This window comes from Protopterus annectens, chromosome 4.part0, assembly GCF_019279795.1.
Source record: "Protopterus annectens isolate FY-2018-M chromosome 4.part0, PAN1.0, whole genome shotgun sequence".
In the NCBI taxonomy this organism is placed as follows: Eukaryota; Metazoa; Chordata; order Ceratodontiformes; family Protopteridae; genus Protopterus; species Protopterus annectens.
Genome location: NC_056733.1, coordinates 1,616,676,082 through 1,616,699,082, shown reverse-complemented (window position 1 = coordinate 1,616,699,082; position 23,001 = coordinate 1,616,676,082). Strand labels below are relative to the sequence as shown.

General features: G+C 43.4%; 1 protein-coding gene across 2 annotated transcripts in view; it reads left to right on the top strand.

Annotated features, from left to right (window-relative positions):
• DCTN4 (dynactin subunit 4) overlaps nucleotides 1-23,001 on the top strand; it is a 778,985-nt gene that overhangs the window by 635,266 nt on the left and 120,718 nt on the right. The window lies entirely within an intron of this gene.

The window sequence follows — 23,001 nt, the reverse complement described above, 5'->3', positions numbered from 1 at the left end:
CTCCTCCCCAAGGTACTCCTAAAGGTCAGACAAGAGAAGCCACAAATGATACTGATTGCCCCGGATTGGCCATGCCAACACTGGTACCCAATCCTAAGGAGCTTGTCCCAAGGCCCAGCCTGGACATTGCCGCAAATTCCTCATTTACTGACCCAACAAAACAATCAGATCTTCATTTACTGACCCAACAAAACAATCAGATCCTGCACAGCCAACTCAGAACTCTAAATCTAGCTGCATGGCGGATACTGTAACCATTCAGAATACACGCCTCTCTAAAGCGGTTATGGATGTTATTTTGGAGGCCAGGAGGCCCAGCACCAGAAAATCTTATGCAGAAAAATGGAAGAGATTCTGTGCTTGGAACCAGGCACAAGGAATTGACACGCTTGTTCCAAATATTCCTCAGATTTTGCAATATCTAACTGAGATGCTGGACAAAGGCCTTTCCTTCTCGTCAATTAAGATCCATGCCTCTGCCATTTCAGCTCATTACAATATAGGCCCACCTATTTTCTCATATCCATTGCTTAGGCAGTTCCTTAGGGGGGCCAAAAACATAAGACCTCCAAGGAGAGCACCAATGCCTGCATGGGACCTCAATTTTGTCTTGGAAAAACTCACACTGCCTCCATTTGAACCAGTCAATATAGCTGAGATAAAATTCTTATCATGGAAAACAGCTCTACTCCTAGCAATAACTTCAGCAAGAAGAGTCTCAGAGTTACAAGCATTAATGGCTGTGGAGCTTTTTATTATCTTCCATCTGGACAGGGTTTCTCTAAGGACAAACCCAACATTTATGCCTAAGGTAGTGTCCAGTGTGGCTCTTAACCAAACCATTTATTTGCCTACTTTTTACCCAAACCCGCAGAATAAAGGGGAGAGACTTCTGCATTCTTTGGACATACACAGACAGCTACACTTCTACTTGGACAAAACTAAAGCTTTCAGAAAGACTGAGCAACATTTAGTGGCATATGCTTCAGGATCACAAGGAAAGGCTATCTCAAAGCAGACTATTTCAAAATGGATAGGACACTGCATTCATTTCTGCTATTAACAACATGGTAAATCAGTGCCTAAGGGCATTAGACCACGTTCTACCAGGGCAGCAGCCACCTCAGCAGCCTTCCTCAGAGGAGTACCAACCAAGGATATTTTGGAGGCTGCAACTTGGACTTCAGTGCACACTTTTACTAAGCACTACCACTTGCCTCTTTACTCTAAATCCAGAGCAGGCTTTGCCACTGCAGTCTTGCAGGGCCTTATAGCCACGCCTAATTCTATGTAGACCCAGCCGCCCAACCTCAGCTTTGGGATTCAACCCAAGTGTAATGACTGCAACAGTGAAACACGATGAACATAGTACAGTTGTGTACCTACCATAAATGTAGATGTTTGAGTGTATTCACTGTTGCAGTCCAGGTTACCCACCCACCATCCCCCTTTCTTTGCTGGGACTTATCTGTACTTCTCTATCCTATAGAACTTATGTGGTGTATTTGCTTGTAGATGAAGGTATTGTTTATTTTAGTGCATGCTTTTATAAGCAATGTTTTTTAGCCTACCCTTTTGGGGACACCTGACATCTGGGGCAAGAAAAACTGAAGAAAATGGTGTTGGCTGCATCTTTTATACCCCTGGTGCACTGACATCAGGGAGGAGACGACAGCAACCGACGTTGGACCAAGACTTTGTAATTCAGGCCGACTGCGGGTAGCCTGCCAGCAGGATAACCCAAGTGTAATGACTGCAACAGTGAATACACTCAAACATCTACATTTATGGTAGGTACACAACTGTACTTTTCTTTCATTCACTTTTACGATTTCAGTGACAGAAATAGATCATTTAGATGTAAAGGTTTTTGTTAATTCTCTGGGACATTTGACCACTACTTTACACAGAAAAAGCTGCAGAAAGAACACACTGTTACAACGTAACAGTATATGCATGCGGGCCATGGCTTCAAGAATGTTGCCAAAGGGCAATGTATGCATTTGTCAAGGCTAAATAATGATACGTTGTATGAAGCAGACATTGTTTTCAACAGGAATTAATTGATAGGGGTTATAAGAGGAAGGAGGTAGCTGACGCTGTTCGTTTTACACATGAAAATAAGAGGGGAAGGGGTAAACCCTTTATTACACACAGACTCATTTAATGAGATTGGAAGCACCCCCATGAAGAAGGAGACACTACCTATGTCTCTTTATTATACTAGTGATGTCAGTGACATCATAGGAATTAAGAACAATTGGTCTATTTTACATTTAGACCAAGATATTCACTCTATTGTGGGTGAATACCCTAGGTTTAGTTTCAAAAACAAAAAGTCTCTGAAGACATGGTTGTGTTATAGAAATTCCACACAGGAGAAGGGAGAATTAGTGAGCAGACCTCGGATGGGTTGCTGCTCGAGATGCAATTTTTGCACGTTTATAGATCCATATGTGGATTTTGTTCATCCATCTCCTAATAAGAGGTTTTGTTTTAATGTCACTGCTGATTGTAGAAGCAGAAGTCTGGTTTACTTAGCCAAATGTAGAGCATGTGATTTTTCTACATAGGCAAGACCAGCAGGTCTTTGCTGGAAAGAATGAGAGAGCATGTTAACAGTATAAATAAAGGTGATGCACACAAAGCTCTTGCCAAGCATTATGTTGAATGTGGACGAGAGCATATATTTGGTTTTAGGGTAATTGAGATGGTGACTCCTAATATTCGGGGTGGTGACTTTAGAAATTTTACTGAGGAAAGGGAACTGTCATGGATTATTGTTATGCAGGCAGACAGGTTTCCTGGCATCAATTAAAGAACCTCTATTTAGCCGGCTTTGAAAGCCAGAGGCCTCTTTAAATTAATGAGACTGTTTATTGATTAATTGAAACAGTGCTTTTATAGGTTAATTATTTTATCATAGTAAATTAATGTATTATGTAATGTGTCTGATTTTACTGCTTAGTTGTCTGAAGAAGCACATTTAATGTGTGAAAGCGCTTGCCTGTCTTGCTACAATAAACCTCAATTTTTATGCAAACAGTTGTGTTTTGGTGCTGGTTTACATTTGTTATTTATAGTAAAAATAATTTTGAACTGTTTTATGAAGAATTTATACGTGGAAATATTTGCATAGAGTTTTTGTAAATTTTTATAAGGCATCCAAAATTTATGTCAATGAAATAATGTGTTGGAGATGTAAAAAGCCTTTGAAGGCAGATTGATGTCCTATATTTCTTAATTGCGATAAAAATAAAACATACTGGGGTGAATTTTAGAACTTCCTGAAAGCAACCGTATAATTTCAGATTCATTATTACTGACTAATACTCCAATTCCTTCATGTATCATAAATGTGAGTATTCTGTACTTTGGATCTTGCTTGCAGTTGCTGGGAAAATTGTCACTATAAACTGGAAATGTGAAGCATTACAAAATTTTAGAGAATTCATACGTTTAGCCACTATTATATGCCAAAGAGAAATTCACATTATTTTGAGATCTAATTCTAAAAAGTCAAGATCTAAATATTGGGGAAAATTGTGTTTATTGTTGGAAAAATACAATAATTAGTCAACCGTGTCGGGGCAGCCACGGTGGTGCAGCGGTTAGCATTGTTGCCTCACAGCAAGAGGTTCTCTGGTTCAATCCTGGCTGGGTACCTTCTGTGCGGAGTCTGTATGTTCTCCGTGCGGTCGCGTGGCTTTCCTCCGGGTGCTCTGGTTTCATCCCACATCCCAAAGACATGAAGTAGGTGGATTGGACACTCGAATGTGGGCCTAGGCGTGAGTGCGTGTTTGCCTTCTGTGGAAGGTTGGGGCTGGCAACTCGACATCGTAAAACTCTACTGCCAGTCATGAGCGGACAGGTGATCCGCTGTGGTGACCCCTAACCGGGAAAAGCCGAAAGAAGAAGAAGTCATCAGTAGAAAGCAAGTGCAATCAGTATTTGATTTATCTAATGATTACTTAGACGTGTTTTCTTCTGGTTTGTTTCCTTTGATATGTTCAGTTATTGAAATAAAAAATGCTTTAAATAAAAGAAAAAAGGCATAAATTATGATTAGTTGTGTGACCCTTTTTCCACATTGAAAACAGCATGTCTGTTTATACTTCTTGATTCTTGCAACATTTCAGAGAGATTTTACTATAGGTATCAACTGCTTAGTTCTATACATGTTTCCTAATGTATTTTTTTCTGCTAACAACAAAACATTTTGTCCTTGGGTTGGTTTGACATACCAGCTTTCTGAAAGCACAAGGTAAAAGATCTGCTTAATTTCCCAGTGGCTAACATTTTATTTTTTTTAATATGTTTACCCTCAAGATCCAACCATTAATTAATTATATGATTTAAGTCACATAACTGTTCTCTTACTGGTTTGTTATGAGAAAATATCTAGTGATGGAATTGCTAATCTTTATATCTGAAGTAGTTTACTTCATTTGATTTTCAACCTGTGGGTATCGGATCCATAATGGATCCGAGCCGGCAGCTTCACAAGCATCTGCTCCGAGCTCCAAGCTCCTCCCCTACCCGTAATACACCACCACTACCTTACAACCATCAAATCTAGTTTGCCGTGGCTTCCAACGCGTCTTGAATCTTGAGCTCCAGGTTGTGAGTAGGTTTTTTTGAAGTATTTCTTCATGTTTAGTGTGTGTGCTGGTAGTGTAGGTTTCCTCCCTTCCTCCCCCTCGCTAGCGTGTCAGGTGTAGGTACTTTTCTTTCGTTTTCAGGTAGTTTTTAGTTGTTAAACTTTTTCCCTCCTCCCTCAGCCTTTTGTGTGCTTGTCTGAGTGTGTGGTGAGTGGAGTGTGTCTTCTAAAAATCCTTTTTTTGTTTCTTGGGATTGGTATGGCTGATCTCCCTAAACAAGTTTTTAAAAGATGCACCGAGTGTGGCCACAAACTGTCGCCTGCTGACGGCCACACTCTGTGTTCTTTGGGTGCTGCCCATCTATGTACGGACTGCACTGTTTGTGTGGGTTTTAACCAGCGAGCCCTTAAAGATTGTGGGGCAAAACTTATTATGAAGGGCCTGCTCCCTTCCACGGAAGCGGCTGCCTCCACTTCTGCTTCGGTCACAGCCGCGGCTGTGTCCACCTCTCCTTCTACTCCCACCCTTGCTTCTCCTCCTTCCCAGGCTGGGACTCATCCTCCTGCCTCTAAGCCTGTGGAAAAAGAGTGTAGAAAGAGCAGAGAGAAGGAGAGAGAGCATAGGACAGACAAGAGAAGGAAGTCCCTGGACCTTTCGGCTCCGATCGGGCCTCCCACCAAACTTCAGTCTAGGCACCGACCTGACTCCCCTTGGCCCCGATCTCTTAGATTTTCTCTGGAGCTGGAGGAGACCAGGCCACTTTCTAGAGCTTTGGTTCTTCGACCAGTCAGGACGGAGTCTGTGGCATCGTTGCGGTCTACCCGCAGTATCTCAGAAGTTGACATGGATAAAATGATACGGAGATTTATTTGCGCACAAATTCAGATAGGAGTCTTGCCGGCCCCCTCCACCTCTGGATGAGGGAGCTCACTTCCCTTCTTTGCACCTTTATCTCCTTCTCTGGTCCGACCCCCGGTTTCGGAGTACATGGATCCAAGAGTTCCCCTAGTCAGGGGGTTGGCACCGATGGTACCCGTTTCCTCAACACCGGCATCTGCCTGGAGCGTGTCGGATCCGACTAGTTCGGATCTGAGTAGCTCTCGGAGCCAGAGCCTGGGTGTCTGATCCAAGGGGGTGGAGCTTTTTCCTTCGGCTCAGACCTTGGGTCATGGCCACCTCCTCGGAGCTCCTTCTACTTCAGGCCCAGCTCCAATTCCCATGTCGGATCCGGGGAGAGTGGTTTCCTTAATGGCGTCCCAGGAAGCTTGCTCTCCTTCGGCATTCGATGTCATGCAAAGAGTTCTCTCCAATGGATCGAGGCCTCTGACTATATCTTTGGACTCTGCCCCAACTCCCTCTGCTTTGTTTGTGAAGCCCATCATTTTACCACAGGGACAGCCCATGCTCGAGGAGCCCCAAGCGGTGTCCCTTGAGGAACATCAGGTAGTTTGTGAGCCCCCTCCGGAAAGCCCCACCCGAGAGGTTCCTTGCAAACATACATGCAAGAGGAGGCACTTGGACTCCTCTCCGGAGTCCCTCACTGAGGACACTGATTTGGATAATGGGGAAGGTTCCCCCAGATCACCTCCCGAGGATGTCTCCTTTGGAGACATCATGGAAATCTTGCGCCAGAGGTCAGGTTGGTCCACCCCAAAACCGTCCTCAGATGAATCAGTGTTCCTTGAGGCTTTCGGCATGGGCCCGTCTACTTCCTGGGTGTCCCCTCCTGCGGATCCAGTAGTGGACTTGGTCACCTCTCAGGCTTGGAAGGAACCGGACATTGTGGAACCAATCCCTAAATGCCCAGACAAAATATTGAGGCCCCCCCCTGCAGACAGACCGGCTTGGAATAAAGGGTCCCCGGTAGATGCTATGGTGGTAGCAGCTGCCACCAAGAAGGAACTAGCCCAGGAGAGTTCCTCTGTCCATCCTCCTGACCGTGAGTCTAGGATGATGGATCATCTATGGAAGCGGGTTTGTGCATCAGCAACCTTTTCTGTCAGGGTGCTGAACTATCTGGCCCATGTTACTCGACTACAGCCTCACCTGGTAAAGGAACTGGCTGAGTCTCCCCTAAAATCCATGTCGCAGGAGGACAGGGTTCTGTTCTCCGTGAGGATGGCTACCTTGACAGCGGTTTCCAATATGTTTGTCTGTGCCACACCTATTACACGCGACTGAAGGAGTGGCTGGGTCCGGCGTGTCCATGAGGCGTAATGCCTGGCTCAGATTGTGTCAGTTCACGGAACTCTTCAAGGCATCTGTTGCAAATGCCCCGTATGACGGCTCTTCCCTGTTTGGTAAGACCGTCCGTGACACCTTGGTCCAGAGAGAAAAAGCCGGGAAGACACTGACGGTCATCGGAATCTGCTTCTTGAACCCTCAAAGATCCTTTTCCCGGAATTACCGAGGCAAAAGAAGATGTGGTTCCAGAAGTCTCAGTATTTTCAGGACACTCAGGGCCCTTCTTCCCCTAGAGGCAGAGGGGGACAGGACAGACACTGGCCCAGAGGCAGAGGGGGTCCGAGGAATTTTGGGTCTCGAGAGCCGTTCTCAGACAGGCCCACGCCGCAACCCTGAGGGGTTGCCTGACTGCTCTGCTCTGGAGGCAGTCGGGGGTCGCCTGGCGGCATGGGAGTCCATGTCATCAGACTGTGTTGGGTGCTTCAGATAATTTCCAAAGGCTATTCAATCCCATTTGTGGTTCCCCTTACACCTTACAAAACCTCCCAGACGTAACACCCAAGCAAAAGGAGGCAGCAGCGCTAAAGGTTTCCAAGCTACTAAAGAAACGAGCCATCGAACCCGTCCCCCCAGATCAGTCCGGATCGGGCATCTACTCCAGGTTCTTTTTGGTGCCAAAAAAGATGGGAGACTTAAGGCCCATTCTGGACCTGTCTACTCTGAACCTGTCAGTTGCCAAAGAGAAGTTCCGGATGGTCACCTTACAGTCCATCCTGCCGTAACTGCAAGAGCGCGACTGGGTGTGCTTGTTTGACCTCCAGGACGTCTACTATCACATAAAGATGCACAGAAGCTCCAGGAGGTTTCTCCGCTTCTGGCTAGGAGCCAGTCATTATCAGTTTCGAGCCCTACCCTTTGGTCTCACCACAGCCCCCAGGGTGTTCACCAAAGTGATGTCAGTAGTAGCAGCTCACCTGAGGCTTCAGGGAATTCAGGTCTACCCTTACCTGGACGATTGGCTCCTTACTGCTCCCACCAAGCATCTACTTTGTCGGACCAGAGACTATTTTCTATGTCTTGCACACTGTCTAGGGATTACAGTCAACACAGCCAAATCTCTTCTGAACCCTGTCCAGGTTATAGAATGCATAGGAGCATGGATAGACACGTTACAGCCAAAAGTTTTCCTGACCTTGGAGAGAGTTTGAAATTTAAGAATGCATGTCACTTTCATTTACCAGTCTCATCTTCCCTCAACAGAGTCGGTTTTAAGGGCCCTTTCTTCTATGGCAGTGACGATAACACTTCTACCATGTGCTCACTTACATATGCGAGTACTACATTGAACTCTGGCGGTGCAATGGTCTTTGTTGGATCTTCCATTGTCGCACCCAATACACATAAGCAAAGTCTGTAGGTCATCCCTTTTATGGTGGATGCAGTCTTTGGAAATCATGGAAGGATGACTTGTTGTTCCAGCCCCTGCCCAAGCCACAGTGACCACGGACGCCTCCCAGCTAGGGTGGGGGGGGCATTGTTCGGGAAGGACAGTCCAAGGCATGTGGTCCCCAATCGAGACCAGTTTGCATAGAAACTTTCTGGAGATGAGGGCGGTCCTTTTAGCATTGCAGGCCCTTCATGCTTTTTTACCTCTGGCAGCCATTGGAATCCAGTCAGACAACATGTTGGTGGTCTGGTATATCAACAAACAGGGAGGGACCAGATCTTACCCCCTTTGTCGCAAGGCCATGAAGTTTGGGAATGGGCGATCTCCACCAGTCGTTTTCTGGTAGCAACACATATTCCGAGGCGATCCAACATTCTGGCGGACAAACTAAGCCGGACTATTCTGATGCCTTATGAGTGGTCTCTGAATCCTTCAGTAGGGGAGCAGATCTTTCTACAGTGAGGTCAGCCTTGCTGCGATCTCTTCGCATTTCCTTCCAATGCAAAGTGCAGCAGCGAGTTCATCACTCTGAACCCCCCCCCCCCCAACTGGGGGAGTCCCCCAGAGATGCTCTAGTCCATTTTGGCATCCCGGCCTTCTTTATGCTCATCCCCCTGTACCTCTTATTCCGAAGTTCCTACAGAAAGCTTGTCGACTGAGGAGTAAAAGTGATCCTCATTGCCCCATTTTGGCCTCGTCAGGTATGGTTTCTCTTCCTTTTGTCTCATCTGCTAGCTCCTCCTTGGATCTTGGATCCCATTCAGGATCTCATTTCTCACCTCTCAAGGGTCCCTCATCCAAATCTGGACAGTCTGAAGCTCACTGCTTGGCTGCTCCAGTTCCCTTGATTGCTAGGATGTCTGGATTGTCTTCTTCGGTCAGGTCTATTCTGGTGGCAGCTCATAAGTCGTCCACCAGGAAGGTTTATCGCAGCAAATGGAAGTGTTTTTCCTTTTGGGCCTCTCAAAGGAGTTTAGATCCTTTCATGGCTCCCATTCCGGCTATCCTTGACTTTCTGGCAAATATTTTTCAATAAGGGGCTAGCTCGTCTACGGTCAAGGTTCAACTTGCCGCCATTTCTCATTTTCACGGTGGTGAGAACTCTGCTTCTTTGGCCTCTTCCAGGTTGTGCAAAGTTTTTATCAAAGATACTTTCCTCTTACGTCCTCCGGTCAAAGATCCCATCCCCCCCGGGACCTTACTATGGTACTACAAGTGTTGGTTGCCCCTCCTTTTGAACCTGCAGCAACCGCAGATCTAAAGTTTTTGTCTTGGAAGACAGCCTTCCTAGTGGCTATCACCTCGGCTAGGAGGGTTTCAGAACTTCAAGCGTTATCTGTCAAGCTTCCATATGTGGTTTTCCTTAAGGACAGGGTTTCTCTTCGCACCAATCCTTCTTTTCTCCCAAAAGTAGCATCTGAGGATAATATCAATCAAACTATCAATTTACCTGTTTTCTTTCCAAATTTTACAAACAAAATTGAATACAAGTTGCATTTGTTGGATGTTCATAAACAGTTACAGTTCTATTTGCACAGGACCGAAACTTTTCATAAATCTGACCAGTTGTTTGTGTCCTTTTCTAAACCTTTTTTTGGATAAACCTATTTCCAAGGTAACCATTGCCAGGTGGATCTCTCTATTTATCCTTCAGATCTACAAGAATAAAGGTTCGTCTCCTCCGGTCAGGTTAGAGCTCACTCAGCAAGGTCCATGGCTACTTCTGCGGCTTTTTGGTCGCGAGTATCCTTAGACGACATTTGTTCTGCGGCTACTTGGTACTTATCTCATACTTTTATTTCTCACTATAAATTGGATTTGATTTCTTGAAGGAGAGCATCCATTGGTTCCACGGTGCTCCAGAATATCTTTCCATGAGGGCCACCCAGGTGTTTAGTAGCTGAGGACTTTATCCCACAGGTTGAAGATCAAATGAAGTAAACTACTTCAGGTAAAGAAGTTATGTACTCACCATAAAGTTCCATCTGAGTAGTTTTACTTCATTTGTCTTCAACCATCCCTCCCGCCTTCCCCTGGACTTACCATATGAAGAGCGTTCATAGCTGACTGTTTGTGTGTGTGTAAGGTGTTTTGGATCGGGTTTTTAGTGTAGGGTGCAGCAGACTTGATTTGAGGGTTGGAAGGTAGTGGTAGTGTATTATGGGTAGGGGAGGAGCTTGGAGCTCGGAGCACATGCTTGTGAAGTTGCCAGCTCGGATCCATTACAGATCTGATACCCACAGCTTTAAGATATATGAAGTAGAACTACTCAGATGGAATGTTATGGTGAGGACATAACTTCTTTTTCTGCAGTAACACAAGCTCTGGGGGAAAGGCCAGCCTTATAGTCCTGATGTTCATTTTTATCTATGTCCATGCAGATTTGTAGAAGTTGTCCAATCAGCCAGGCTTAAAGGATCTTGGCCATTTTGACTTTGTCCCAGCCTGATGGGCATACCAATCAGAGGTAAAAAGGTATGCCTCCTAAGTCATCCTGGGTGATCACCTGTTTTAGTGGTGGAACTGTCCTTGGCATATTTGGTGATTTGGCCCCTGCCATCATCCCCTTGGCTACAGCAATGATGGTCCACAGTATCTGCTCCCATATTTATCATTCTTTTGTAATGGACTACACACAGGTGCACTCAGCTCAGGGGGAAAGCTCCAAGCGCACACCAGAACTGACACATTCTGTGTGTGTGTGTGTGTGTGTGTGTGTGTGTGTGTGTGTGTGTGTGTGTGTGTGTGTGTGTGTGTGTGTGTGTGTGTGTGTCTATATATGTTGTATCTTTCGGCTTTTCCCGGTTAGGGGTCGCCACAGCGGAACTCCAGTCCACTAATGATTGGCAGTTGATTTTTACATGCTGAGTTGCCAGCCCTAACGCACAACCTTCAACGAAGGTACGCCCATTCACATGTCTCCACGCAGAAGACGCTCTAGCTGAGAGTCGAACCGGACAGCGTCTTACTGTGAGGCGACAGTGCTACTGCAGCACCACCTCCGCGGATGTTCTATGAAATAAACATGTTTATTAGGCTAGACAATTTTGAAAAGCATTAACGGATGGTGGTGTCTGAGCAGAGGGGGAAGTTTTCCCTGTTTTATTTTTTGGTTAGTTAATTTTTAGGGCATTAGTAATGTGTTATATTTTAGGGTTAAAGGAAGTTACTGTGGGAAGCAGCATATTGCTTATGATCATCACTGTGAATGTGATGGGGCAGTGGGCACTAAGAGATGGAGGTATTTTACGATTACAAATTTTGTGGGGAATATTGGTAATGATTAGATCTAACACTGTTTGCCAGTGGCGAAGTTGGATCTAGTTGGTTTATTGGGAATTTGATTGAGACCCTGGCATGCTATGATGTCCAGAGCTGATAGATTAGTGAAACTGAGTAGGTTGGTGTTGAAATCACCTTGCAGTATGATGTCATTGTTAGAAGGGGTGTGTTTTATCACCTCAAAGAGAAGTAGGTTGAATTTTCTAGAACTGCCTATGATTTTTTTTTGTATTAGAAAAAAGGATTCCTATTAGTAGTTAGTTGCAGTTGTGGTCATTTACAGAATAGTTTTTGTTAGTGCACATTGGTTTTGAAGTTGTTTTGAAGAGAATGAGGACACTTCTTCCATGAATACCCACAATGTCAAGGTTACAAGGTCATGTGTTGTAAGGAAGGAGTAGAGCTTCTCTGTTTTTTTTTCTGCTGCCTGCATTTAGGAATGTGATGTTTATTTGGTTTTGTTGTTTGAGAGTGAACGGTATTTGTAGCATGGCCAGGGTTTGTTTCAGTGCAGCTTTTCAGTAAGAGGATATGTTTAAAGGAGTGGTCAGTTGAATGGTGAATTTAAGAAATTTAGTGAGCGAGGATAGTACAGCTTGAGACTTGTGGTAATCACGATGGAAACAAAATGTGTGGGGAATTGGTGACTTGTTTGGAGCTGTAATAGATTGTGTGGTGTATGTGGAAGATCAGGAGTATCTGATTGGGTTCCTGAGGCTAGCTTACTGAAGGGGTGTAAATTGTGAGTGGCCTCTAGTAGGGGAGGAATGATTGGAAGGATCAATAAGAGAAAGAGGAGACAGAGTTTTTTCAGTGGTGATAACATTATGTATAGTTATGAGAGATGCAAAGGTTAAATATATGGATGAGATTTTATGTAGGATCAGTTTGCTAGTTCTGGTTTATTATTTTATATGGTCTGGCTTTGTGGGTTAGAGTATTTTCTCTCCTGTAGATTTTGCTTAAGTTGGCTTGAAAAGGGGGGGGTGCTATAGGAGAAGTAAGGGCGGTATCAATGTGTTGAGGAGGAGGGAGTGGAGAAGGGAGGTGGATGGAAGCAATCAGTCTGCACACGTGTATCACAAATGTATTGTACAGATGAGGACAACCACAAAAAGTTATACAACGCCTTCTGCTTAGGGTTGCCACCTGTTTTTTTGTGACTATCTGGAAATCAGAGCGATTATTCAGCATTCCAGAAAACAGTGTACAAACTCTGGTATTCTGTCTTGTAACAAACAGAATACCTAATTTTGTTAAAAATCCACCATGTTTTTTTTCTGTTTTTATTTAAAAAAAAATGGCTAACCGGGGAAAACCAAATGTTCCACCTCCTCCCTTGCCATGCCCATTTACATCACACAGTGGGGATGGGGGGTTAGGGGTGGTTTGAGGGATCGGGTTTTGTTCTGGTTTTTGCTACAGCAAAGACTGGCAACCCTACTGCTCTTTCTTCAGTGGAATACTTGGACATCCAAGGGAGCATAGGTAAGTAACCAAGACAGAAATCCACTATATATGAGCACAGTTTTGTAAGACATTACTTTTTTGTTCTTAAAAACACTTGGTGTTGCCACCTATCCTTTTTTTTTTTTTTTTTTTTTTTTTTTTGCCAGACTTTCTGGAAATCAAACAGATTGTCTGGTGGTGCAGAAAACATTGTGCAAACTCCGGTATTCTGTTTAAAAAAATGAAGCAGACTTGCCAGACTTTGTTAAATCGTTGGATTTATTATGCGTTTTTACAGAAAAGCATAGTAAATCGTCAGAAAGAAAGCATCACAAATAGAAAAAAGAAAGTGTTCCTCCTCATCTGATGTGACGATGATGTCATTAAATGGGTGGAAAGTGGGTGGTTGAGGGGGGAGATGGGAAGAGTTATGGGAGGCATGAGGGGTGTGACGTTAGTCTGTTTTTAGACATAGTGAAAGGTGGCAACACTAACCCAGTTATAGATTTCTGCCAGAGATAACTGCTTAGTATTAAGTCACAGTTAACATTACAGTGCATGTAGGAGGAACAAACTCTGAAAACTAGGTGAGCCAAGCAGCTAGAGTACTAATGTAAGGAGGAGATAGGTTACACTAGAAGTTTGGACTGTTAAGGATGCTGTTGCTAGTCAGAGATATCCCTTCATGAAAGGCCTTTACACACCTCCTACACTTAAGTTCTACACATATTGTAGTTTGCAAAACTTTAGCACAGTAAGTGAAGCAGTCTTTTGCCTTGTTCTCCACTCTGTTGTTACTACTTTAAGGCAGAAAAATAAAAATGTTCCCACACACTCAGACAGAGAGAGAGACACACACACACACACACACACACACACACATATACAGGGCAATTGTTAAATGTTTAAATTAATTTTTAGTAATAAAACATGGCTGCTACCTTCAGAGCTGCTTGTGAGAAACTGAACTGTTTAGGAGTAAGAAATCCCACAGCAGTAAAAACTATGGACCAAACTGTCTTCCAGCAAAGCTGCCTGTGAAAAACTGGGTGGACTCTTATGTTGATAGAAGATGTTGCAGCAGTAAAAATTAAAGACCACACTCACTGTCTTGCAGCTCATATATTATCAGGAAGTTTAAACATCTTAAAAATAGTGCATAGTATTGGAGAGACAGAGTTGAATGACTTGGCTACTGTTGAGAGCTGGGATGGTTAGGCTGGGATTTGATAAAGTGAATCCAGTTCTCCCCAGGTGAAAGCCATCAAAGTAACAATAAGTAATTTATATAGGATTATTCTGTGATTTTTTTTCCCTGTAATAGTGGCCTCCACAGTTAACAGAATGTGAGGGATAAAAGCTGGCTATGTGTGCAAGGTAACGAGCAATGTTAAGAAGGACTGCTAAAGGTTTAATGGAAGAATGTGTCTTGATGAGAAGATTATTATTTTCATTTATTACTGTGAGTATATGTTTGGGATTTGCTTAATCATGGTGCACACATTACAGTGTGTAGAGATTTGTTTATATGATGGAGAGAGTTCCAGATCTGTATACTAACCATGCTTTATTGACTCATTAATGTAGCTGTGCTGGATTAGTGCAGAAATATGTATGATTTAAATACATAACAGATATTGTTAACCCGTGCTGTTTGTGCTGCTAGGTGGATAAGGGGATTATCTGTTCAAAGCAGGGGGCTTGATACATACTAAGAAAGTGTGTGAAGTAATGAGACTGCAGTGCACAGGAAATTGTGGTACAGATTAAGTGGATGTTGTGCATTGATTAAGATCTCTCTCAGGACTGAGTGGTAATCTGATAAAGGGGACAATGTAATAAATTGCCTCAGATATACGTAGGTAAATAGATGGTGAATGATTATGTATTAATGGAGGGCAGTGGCCAGGGAAAGTTTGGGTGGAGGTTTCAGCACTATGTTGTCTTAGCTGGAGAGTGTCAGTAGTAAGTGTGCTGGGCATATAGGAACAATTAAAATACATTAAGAGCTGGTAAGGCTTTACTGAGAGTTGATCAATTAAATGATACTTCCAGCTCCCCCCCCCCCCGATGAAAGACACTGAAGTTAAAATAAGTAAATGATATTGATTGTTATATGATTTCTCTTTGGCAGTGGCATTTAGCAGGATCTCTTGGGAAACTAATATTATGTAGTAACAATGAAAGGTTAGATGTTCTTCGTGTTTCACTGTTGCAGTCATCACATTTGGGTTATCTGCTTGCAGTAGCCCTCAGTCAGCCTGATTAACAAAGTCTTGGGTCCTGGGTTGGTTGCTGTCCCATCTTCCATGACGTCAGGTAGTCAGGGGTATAAAGCATCCAGCTGACGCCATTACATCAGTCTTTCTTGCTGAGCAGTGCCCGAAGCAGAAGCAGTTCACAAGTGCCGGTCAGCCAACTCCTGAAATTTTCGTTTTCGAGTTTCAGAACCGAAGTCTTCAACTAAGCCAAGTACCCTGTTGGGGAAAATTTTTCTTGCTCTAAACCGATGTCAGTAAAAGTCAGTAATTGTATTTCTTGTGGAAAGCAAATACCTGTTAAAGATTTTCATTTGTACTGCATTCCTTGCCTGGGCTATGACCACGACGTACCTCACTGTCGGTTTTGTGCCTTATTTAAACAACAAACTATTCGTCATCAGTATATTTACGCTTCTAAAAATTTTGCTACTTAGTTCAATTATCCAGATATGGCTTCGGTAAGCCACCCGACTACCGACATCCCGAAAAAACGCAAAGATAAAGACAAAGACAGACCGCATAGGTCCAAAGCTGCTGACAATGCTTCTCCTAAGCTAGTCTCCAGTTCGCCGGTACTCAGTGAGATGCTTTCGCAACCCCCTGATACCCAGTACTTCAGATTCGCAGGCCTCTACTGAGACCCATTCGGAGTCTGGTATGCCGCGAGATGTTTCAACTGTGGAACCTGCGGATGTCTCTACCTTGGATGAGTCCTGAGCCGCTGTGCAGGCACCGGCTTCTGAGGGTGTATTCAGGCCTACTGACTTGCATATTAAACCAACGCCATCTTTTTCTTCAAGGCCTAAAACTCGATCCATGCCTAGAAAACCGATGCCCAGACCGCATGGTCAGGCCTCTATGCCTAAAAAACAAATGATAAAAAATGGCTGAAGACCTTATTACTTTAATCGGGGGAAGACAACCTTCCCCCTCTAAGAGACCTAGGACTGAGTTTGCTTTTAATTCTTCTGATCAGGATTCTGAAGTTTCTGTTTCCTCTGATGACCAGGATTTACCCTTATCTACCTATGAGGATCCTGATGCAGAGGACTCTATCCCCTCTGCTTCCCCTCCAGAGGATTTCTCTTTTGGTGAAACCTTGCATACTCTTAGGGAGCATTTTTGCTGGGAAAGCCAAGATTATTCTGACTCTAAAAAAGAGGCTTAGGAATTTCTTACTCCTGCCACAGCACAGGCCTTTAGCTATCCCCCTGTACTGGACTTTGTTGATGATACCATTTCGGAATCTAGTTAGGCCCATGATTCTTTGCCTCCTGCTCCCAGAAAACCTGATAGATATTACAGCGTTCCTGACTCTCACAAGTTCCTTTTTAAAAATCCTACTGTGGATCCTGAGATCATTTCACAGGGACCCAAGGGCATTAAGGCTACTGCTGCCAGAATTCCTACCCCCTCTGATAGAGATTCCAGGGCGCTGGATAGATGGGGTAAGAAGGTATACACTTCTGCAACCTTGGCCATTAGGGCCTTAAACTGCCATTTTCATATGTTGAAGTATCAGCAGCATATCATTGGGTTGCTTAAACAGAAATTGATGTTGATTCCTGACTGTGCTGAAAATAAAGATTTACAGGATTTAATGCATTCTGCTGAACAAGTTGGAAAACATACTTTGCAGTGTGGTTTTGCTTCACTAGAGGCATCTTGCAGGGCTGCTGTCACTGGGTCTGTACTTAGAAGGCATGCTTGGCTTAAGGAGTAATCTTTGCCAGATCATGTTAAAGCTAAATTGATGGATGGTCCCTTAAACCAAGACCGCCTGTTTGACAATAAAGCAGAATTACTTAAAAAGATGGAGGAAAAAGCTAAATCTATGCAAACAGCTAAAGATTTCCTGCAAGTACAGCCTCCCAGATTTAGTAGGCATTGGCCCTCAAAAAACTGGTCCTTTACTGCCTCTTCCAGGCCTTCAGTCCAAACCCAGAACCAGCAGAACACCCAGGCTTCAGTCCCAAGGTACTCACAAGGCTAAGCAGTGGGGGGCTCCCACTTCCAAAGCAGGGAGTGGTAAGACTCCCCCGTATGGTAAATTGTCTCAGTGACTTAGCTTTAAATCTTCCAAGCCCTGCACAACTGACTGTTCCCTTAGGGGGGAAGATTGCCCGGCAGGCAAAAAACTGGGAACTCATTACCCAGGACAAATGGGTTTCAAAAATAGTTTACCATAGATACAGATTCCACTTTCACTCCTTACCAACTCCAAACAGTTGGCCAGACCTAACCCCAGATCAGTGGCCGGAGGCTCAAAAGCAAATTCTTGCTCTCAAGTATAAGGGCTATTCAACCTCTCCCAGAAGAGGAACGGGAACAAGATTTCTACTCAAGACTTTTCCTGGTACCCAGAAAAGACAACTCCTGGTGCCCTATACTGGACCTCTCTACCCTAAACACATTTTTGGTGATTCCAAAATTCAAGATGTTAACTCTTCACCAACTGCTTCCTGTGCTAGGCAAAGATGCCTGGTTGGCAACACTGGATTTAAAGGAAGCTTAACTGCACATCCCAATAAGGGAATCCTGCAGAATATACCTACGCTTCAAAGCAGGATACATGCACTGTCAGTTCTCCGCACTGCCCTTTGGCTTATCTACTGCGCCCAGGGTATTCACAAAGTGCCTAGCTCCAGTCGTTGAATTTTGCAGGCAAAGAAATATCCAGATATATCCATACCTGGACGATTGTCTAATTCAGGCAGAAAACCAGGGCGTACTATTGAATCTTCTGGCATTTGTACAGAAACTGCTAACTTCACTGGGGGTACACTATAAACAAAAAGAAATCACATCTTGTACCCTGCCAACAAATTGTATTCCTGGGAGCAAGCTTGAACACAACTTCCCAGATGGCTTTTCTCACGCCAGAAAAACAAGTTCATTTGACAGCCTACTTCAAACTACTGGCCACAAAGACCCAACTATCTGCAAGGAAAATGCTGCAAGCCCTGGGGTTCATGGCTGCCTGTATTCTACTAATTCCATATGCAAGATTGCATATGAGGAAACTTCAATGGTATCTAAAAAGCGTATGGTGTCAGCATTCTCAGGATCTAGAAACAATGCTTCCTATCATTCCTTGTCTACAGATAGAATTCGTTTGGTGGGCAGATGCCTGTCACCAAAACAAGGGACTGCCATTCACTCTACCCCCTGCCGCACAAACCCTAACAACAGACGCATCAGACTATGCATGGGGGGCTCACTTGACAGGGAAGTGCATTCAGGGCAAATAGAACCCAAGTCAAATGCACCTGCACATCAGTCGGAAATAAATATTAGCTGTACAGAATGCTCCGACAGCCTTCAAGGACCACATCCTTCCAGGACAATTAATGGTAAAGATGGACAATACCACAGTTATGTGGTACATAAGCAGGGGGGAACCCACTCATACCCTCTCTGCAGACTAGCCATGGCTCTGTGGAACACAGCCTTGAGCTACCAAGTGTACCTACAGGCCCAGTTCCTGCCAGGAAAGCTAAACACACACTGGCAGATAATCTAAGCAGAAATATCACGGACCCACACAAGTGGAAACTGGAATCAAGGATTTTCAACATGTTGAGAAACAAATGGGGGAGCCTAGATATAGACCTGTTTGCCTCCCCCCAGAACTACCAGTTGAAAAAATTCTGCACAAGGACTCCCCACAAACAAGCTTGGAAAGTGGATGCCCTGTCCTTTACCTGGAAAAAACAGTTTATGCCCTTCCCTCTCTACCTCTTCTCTCCAAGATACTGCTAAAGATCAAACAGGACAAACCAAGGACGATACTGATTGCACCAGACTGGCCGCGCCAACACTGGTACCCCCTTTTGCACAGTGTGTCACTGTTAGCACCATGGCACATGCCTCAGACCCCTGTCCTGCTGTCTCAGCAGGGAGGGCCAGATTCTGCACCCACAGCTTCAAACCCTGAACCCGGCAGCCTGGCTAATTACCTGATCTGTCCGTTACCATCCCTCAGTAAGCAAGTGTTGGATGTCATTTTGGAGGCAGTGAGGCCTAGTACTAGAAAATCCTATGCTGAAAAATGGAAAAAATTCTGTTCCTGGAACCAAACTCAGGGGAAGGACACAGCAGCGCCCAATTTACCTCAGATTCTTCGGTTCTTAACTGAGATGTTCCACAAGGGCCTTTCCTTTTCCTCCATTAAAATTCATGCCTCAGCCATTTTATGTTTTCCAGAAGTTCAAGTGTTGCTCGTCTGACATTGGAGCAGTAACAGGAAGTGCATATTCTAGGACAGGAAGCAAAACATTTTTGGCAGTGGCACACCTAGTTTCCAGAGTGAGAAGAGTATCTGTAGATAGCTTTATGTTGTAAGAAAACTAGCTATCGTAGTACCCATAGGTCTCAACCTCTTAAGAGGCCAATGTGTGACAAATGGTCAAAATGTGGAACACCCTATTTTCACACTGCACGAAATGTGCCATTGCCATGGAGCATGGTAGAACATCTGTAAAATTCAGTAAGACACTTCTCAGATCCAAAACCTTTATTTTATAATCTGCTATTCTAGCCTGCCAATATACCACTGAACAGCCTAGCTCAAATTCCCAGTTCCTATCTTGTTATACCACCTCTTTCAGAAAAAGAAGAAAACTTTATAATGGACAAATTATTGCCAACACACCATGATTAAATTAACTGAAATCATTGCAGCACTTAAAATTAGAAACATTGCCATTTTCCAACATGTTTTCAACCAGCAGCACAATACGGTCGCTTACGCATTTTCCATGAGCAGTTCAGCGTCTTGCCATTATGAAAGCACACTAAAGTTACACTATAAAGTTCTTCTAGCAAACAAAACCGGATACTTTAAAGCATTTCATTACTATAAACAACTCACTTTTGACATCCATCCTGACATACCTCTCAACCTCTTAGTGCAAGAAATCTGGACAAAGCTCAAAATAATGGAGGGACAAGCAGCACAAAAATAGAGACACTTTAAATATTGCTCTTATAAACTTAGAAGTATTGCTAGAATAACAGGATCTGTGTTGGCACACGGTTTCTCAAGGTTATTATTACTTTCAGACTTCAGAGACATACTAGGGACAAGTTGCAGAAAAGTAGGGACACTAAATATTGCTCTTATAAACTTAGAAAGTTGCTAGATTAACAGGATTTGTGTTGGCATGCAGTTTCTCAAAGATATGGCAGTTACTTTGAGACGTACTAGAAAGACAAGTAGAACACAACAATGGAGACACTTTTATTGCTTTTATAAACTTAGAAATATTGCTAGAATAAACTTCAGAGACATACTAGGGAGAAACAGCACAAAACTTGAGACACTAAATATTGCTCTTATAAACTTAGAAAGTTGCTAGAATAACAGGATCTGTGCTAGCATACAGGTTCTCAAGGCTAAGGAAATACTTGCAGAGATAACATTGCAGCTACAGTTATAAAACACTTACCTCTGCCTATGTAAGCAGCACCAGCAGCTCAATACAATACACAGACTCAGTCTCCACACAGCACGAATAATCCAAAACGATGATCAGCCCCGGTTGTCCAGCAGGCAGCAACACAAAACCTCAGCCTTCTAGTGACCATCTGACCAAACTTGATCCACCAAAGCAAGGTCCCTGAAGTCACATCAGCTCGCTGACTCCTGTTCTGGCTTCCGAGTCCCAGTCCCGACTTCTTCAATCCGCAGCAGCTCCTTCCTTCTTCCCAGTCTCCTGCGTTGGTTATAGTAAAATCACTGGTTCCTGGAGGAATTTTTCAAGCCATTATTTTGCCGCGAAAAGTCTTCCTGGAACATGATTGTCCTGTATTGGGGAGCTCTCATTGGCTCCTGTCCTCCTGAGACTCGTTATTTGATTGGCTCATATACCACATTTGTGATAGGCTGTAAATGCGGTGTACTAGCCAATCAAAAACTGTAGAGCACAGCCAATGCTGTGTAATGTGGAAGGGCAGCAGAGCTATGCATTGGTTTGTATACCGTGATGACGATTGGCAGTAATTGCGGTATACATACCAATCACAATGCATGTAGTGAAGCCACAGCTGTCCAGTGCGGAACACTGGCTTCGCTCGTTGTTAAATATAGTGCGTTTGACATAATCCAGAGCACTTGGATGCTCAGGTAGTACCTGTATGACATTAGAAGGACATTGCCATCTAATGTAACCCTAAGGTATTTTTGATGTTTTATGAAAGGGATAATGTTCCTAGCAGGAACAGAGATTTGAGGAGTGGAATTTTTAACTGGCCTTTTAGCAGTAGCTAGTTCTAAATGTGGGAGAAATCATTCTATTAAGCAGTAGCCACCTGCTATGTGGATTTGTTCTCTGTCGTGCATACTATATCTTCAGCGTAGACTATTATGCTTGGGTTTGGTTATAGAGAACAGTAGGGGTCCTGAGACGGCACTTACTTGACACCTTTATTTATTGAACCAGATGTCATAACACCATTTTGAGTAAATACACACAACAGTATTTGAACTAGTATGTAACCTCTGAGGAGAAGTCATAGTTAGCTAATTTGAAAAGTAAAAGGTTAACAGTCTCAAAGATGCACTTGAGATCCAAGAAAATTGCCCCTGTGGATAAGCCTTTTCCAGTATTTGAGTAAATTTCTGAGGGAGGGATAAAATTAGCACTTAAGAGTGTTATGCTGTGGATGAAATCCTTGTTCATTGCTAGAGAGGAAGAAATTAAGTTTTAGTATACTTAAGAATCTGTTACATGAGCAGCAGATATAAGATGAATGCTGTTATCAAGTTTCAAGGAAAATGCATGTCACACTGGATGTTATGATGTTGCGGTAAACCAAAAACCAAATTGTCAATCAGTTTACAAAGAAACAGTAGGAGGATATATGTATGGATCCCAAATATGTAACAAAAGTCTAGAAGATTTGAGATTTTGCTTGGCAGTGTTTGCATAGGTATTTTTATACCCCAAGCAGACTCCAAAGATTTTTTCCTCAGGTGGTTTGCAAATGTTGGAGGTCTGATGAGGAAGAAAGAGGTAATTGGGGACATATTTTTGGGGAGTGTAATGAGTTGGCAGACTTTAAAAATTCCCTGCAGACTACTTTGTCAGAAATATTGGATGAGCAAATTGGTATAACTAAGAAAATAATGTTTTTGAGCTGTGATAGAAGAACTGAATTGCCTAGACATAGTAAAGCCTTGCTGAGTTTAATTCTGGTGGCTGACAAAAAAGCAAATAATAGAAAATGGAATCAGTCTAAACCAGATGTACTAGAAGTAATGAATATAGTAACAGAGGTAAAAGAACTGGAAGTGGGATTTTTAGAAAAGGGCAGGAGCAAATCACATAAAAATGGGAATTGTGGGAACATTACATGCAGAATAATGTTGTGGAGGAGGAAGGAGCTTTAAGGGAAGGCAGGAATTGAGAGCTGTGTAATGTTTGGTTGACAATGATTGCATAGATTATATGTGATGTATTCTGTTTGCAACTGAATATAAATGTCTGATTGCCTATGTTTGTTTGTGTCTTTCGGCTTTTCCCGGTTAGGGGTCTCCACAGCGGAATTCCGGTCCGCTACAATAAAATATTTTTTGTAAAAAAAAATAAACAGAAACGCTGAGAAAAACACCCCCAGGATGAAAACTCTGCAGTCTCAGTACTCAGTCCAGACATGTAAAAAGTCAAATTTTGATAAAGTCTGGTTTCAGATAAATGCACTTAATCTGTGAAATAAAATTGTGTTTTTTACTCATCTTTCCTAGTTTGTGTGCTGGGAGTTCAGAGTTTTCATC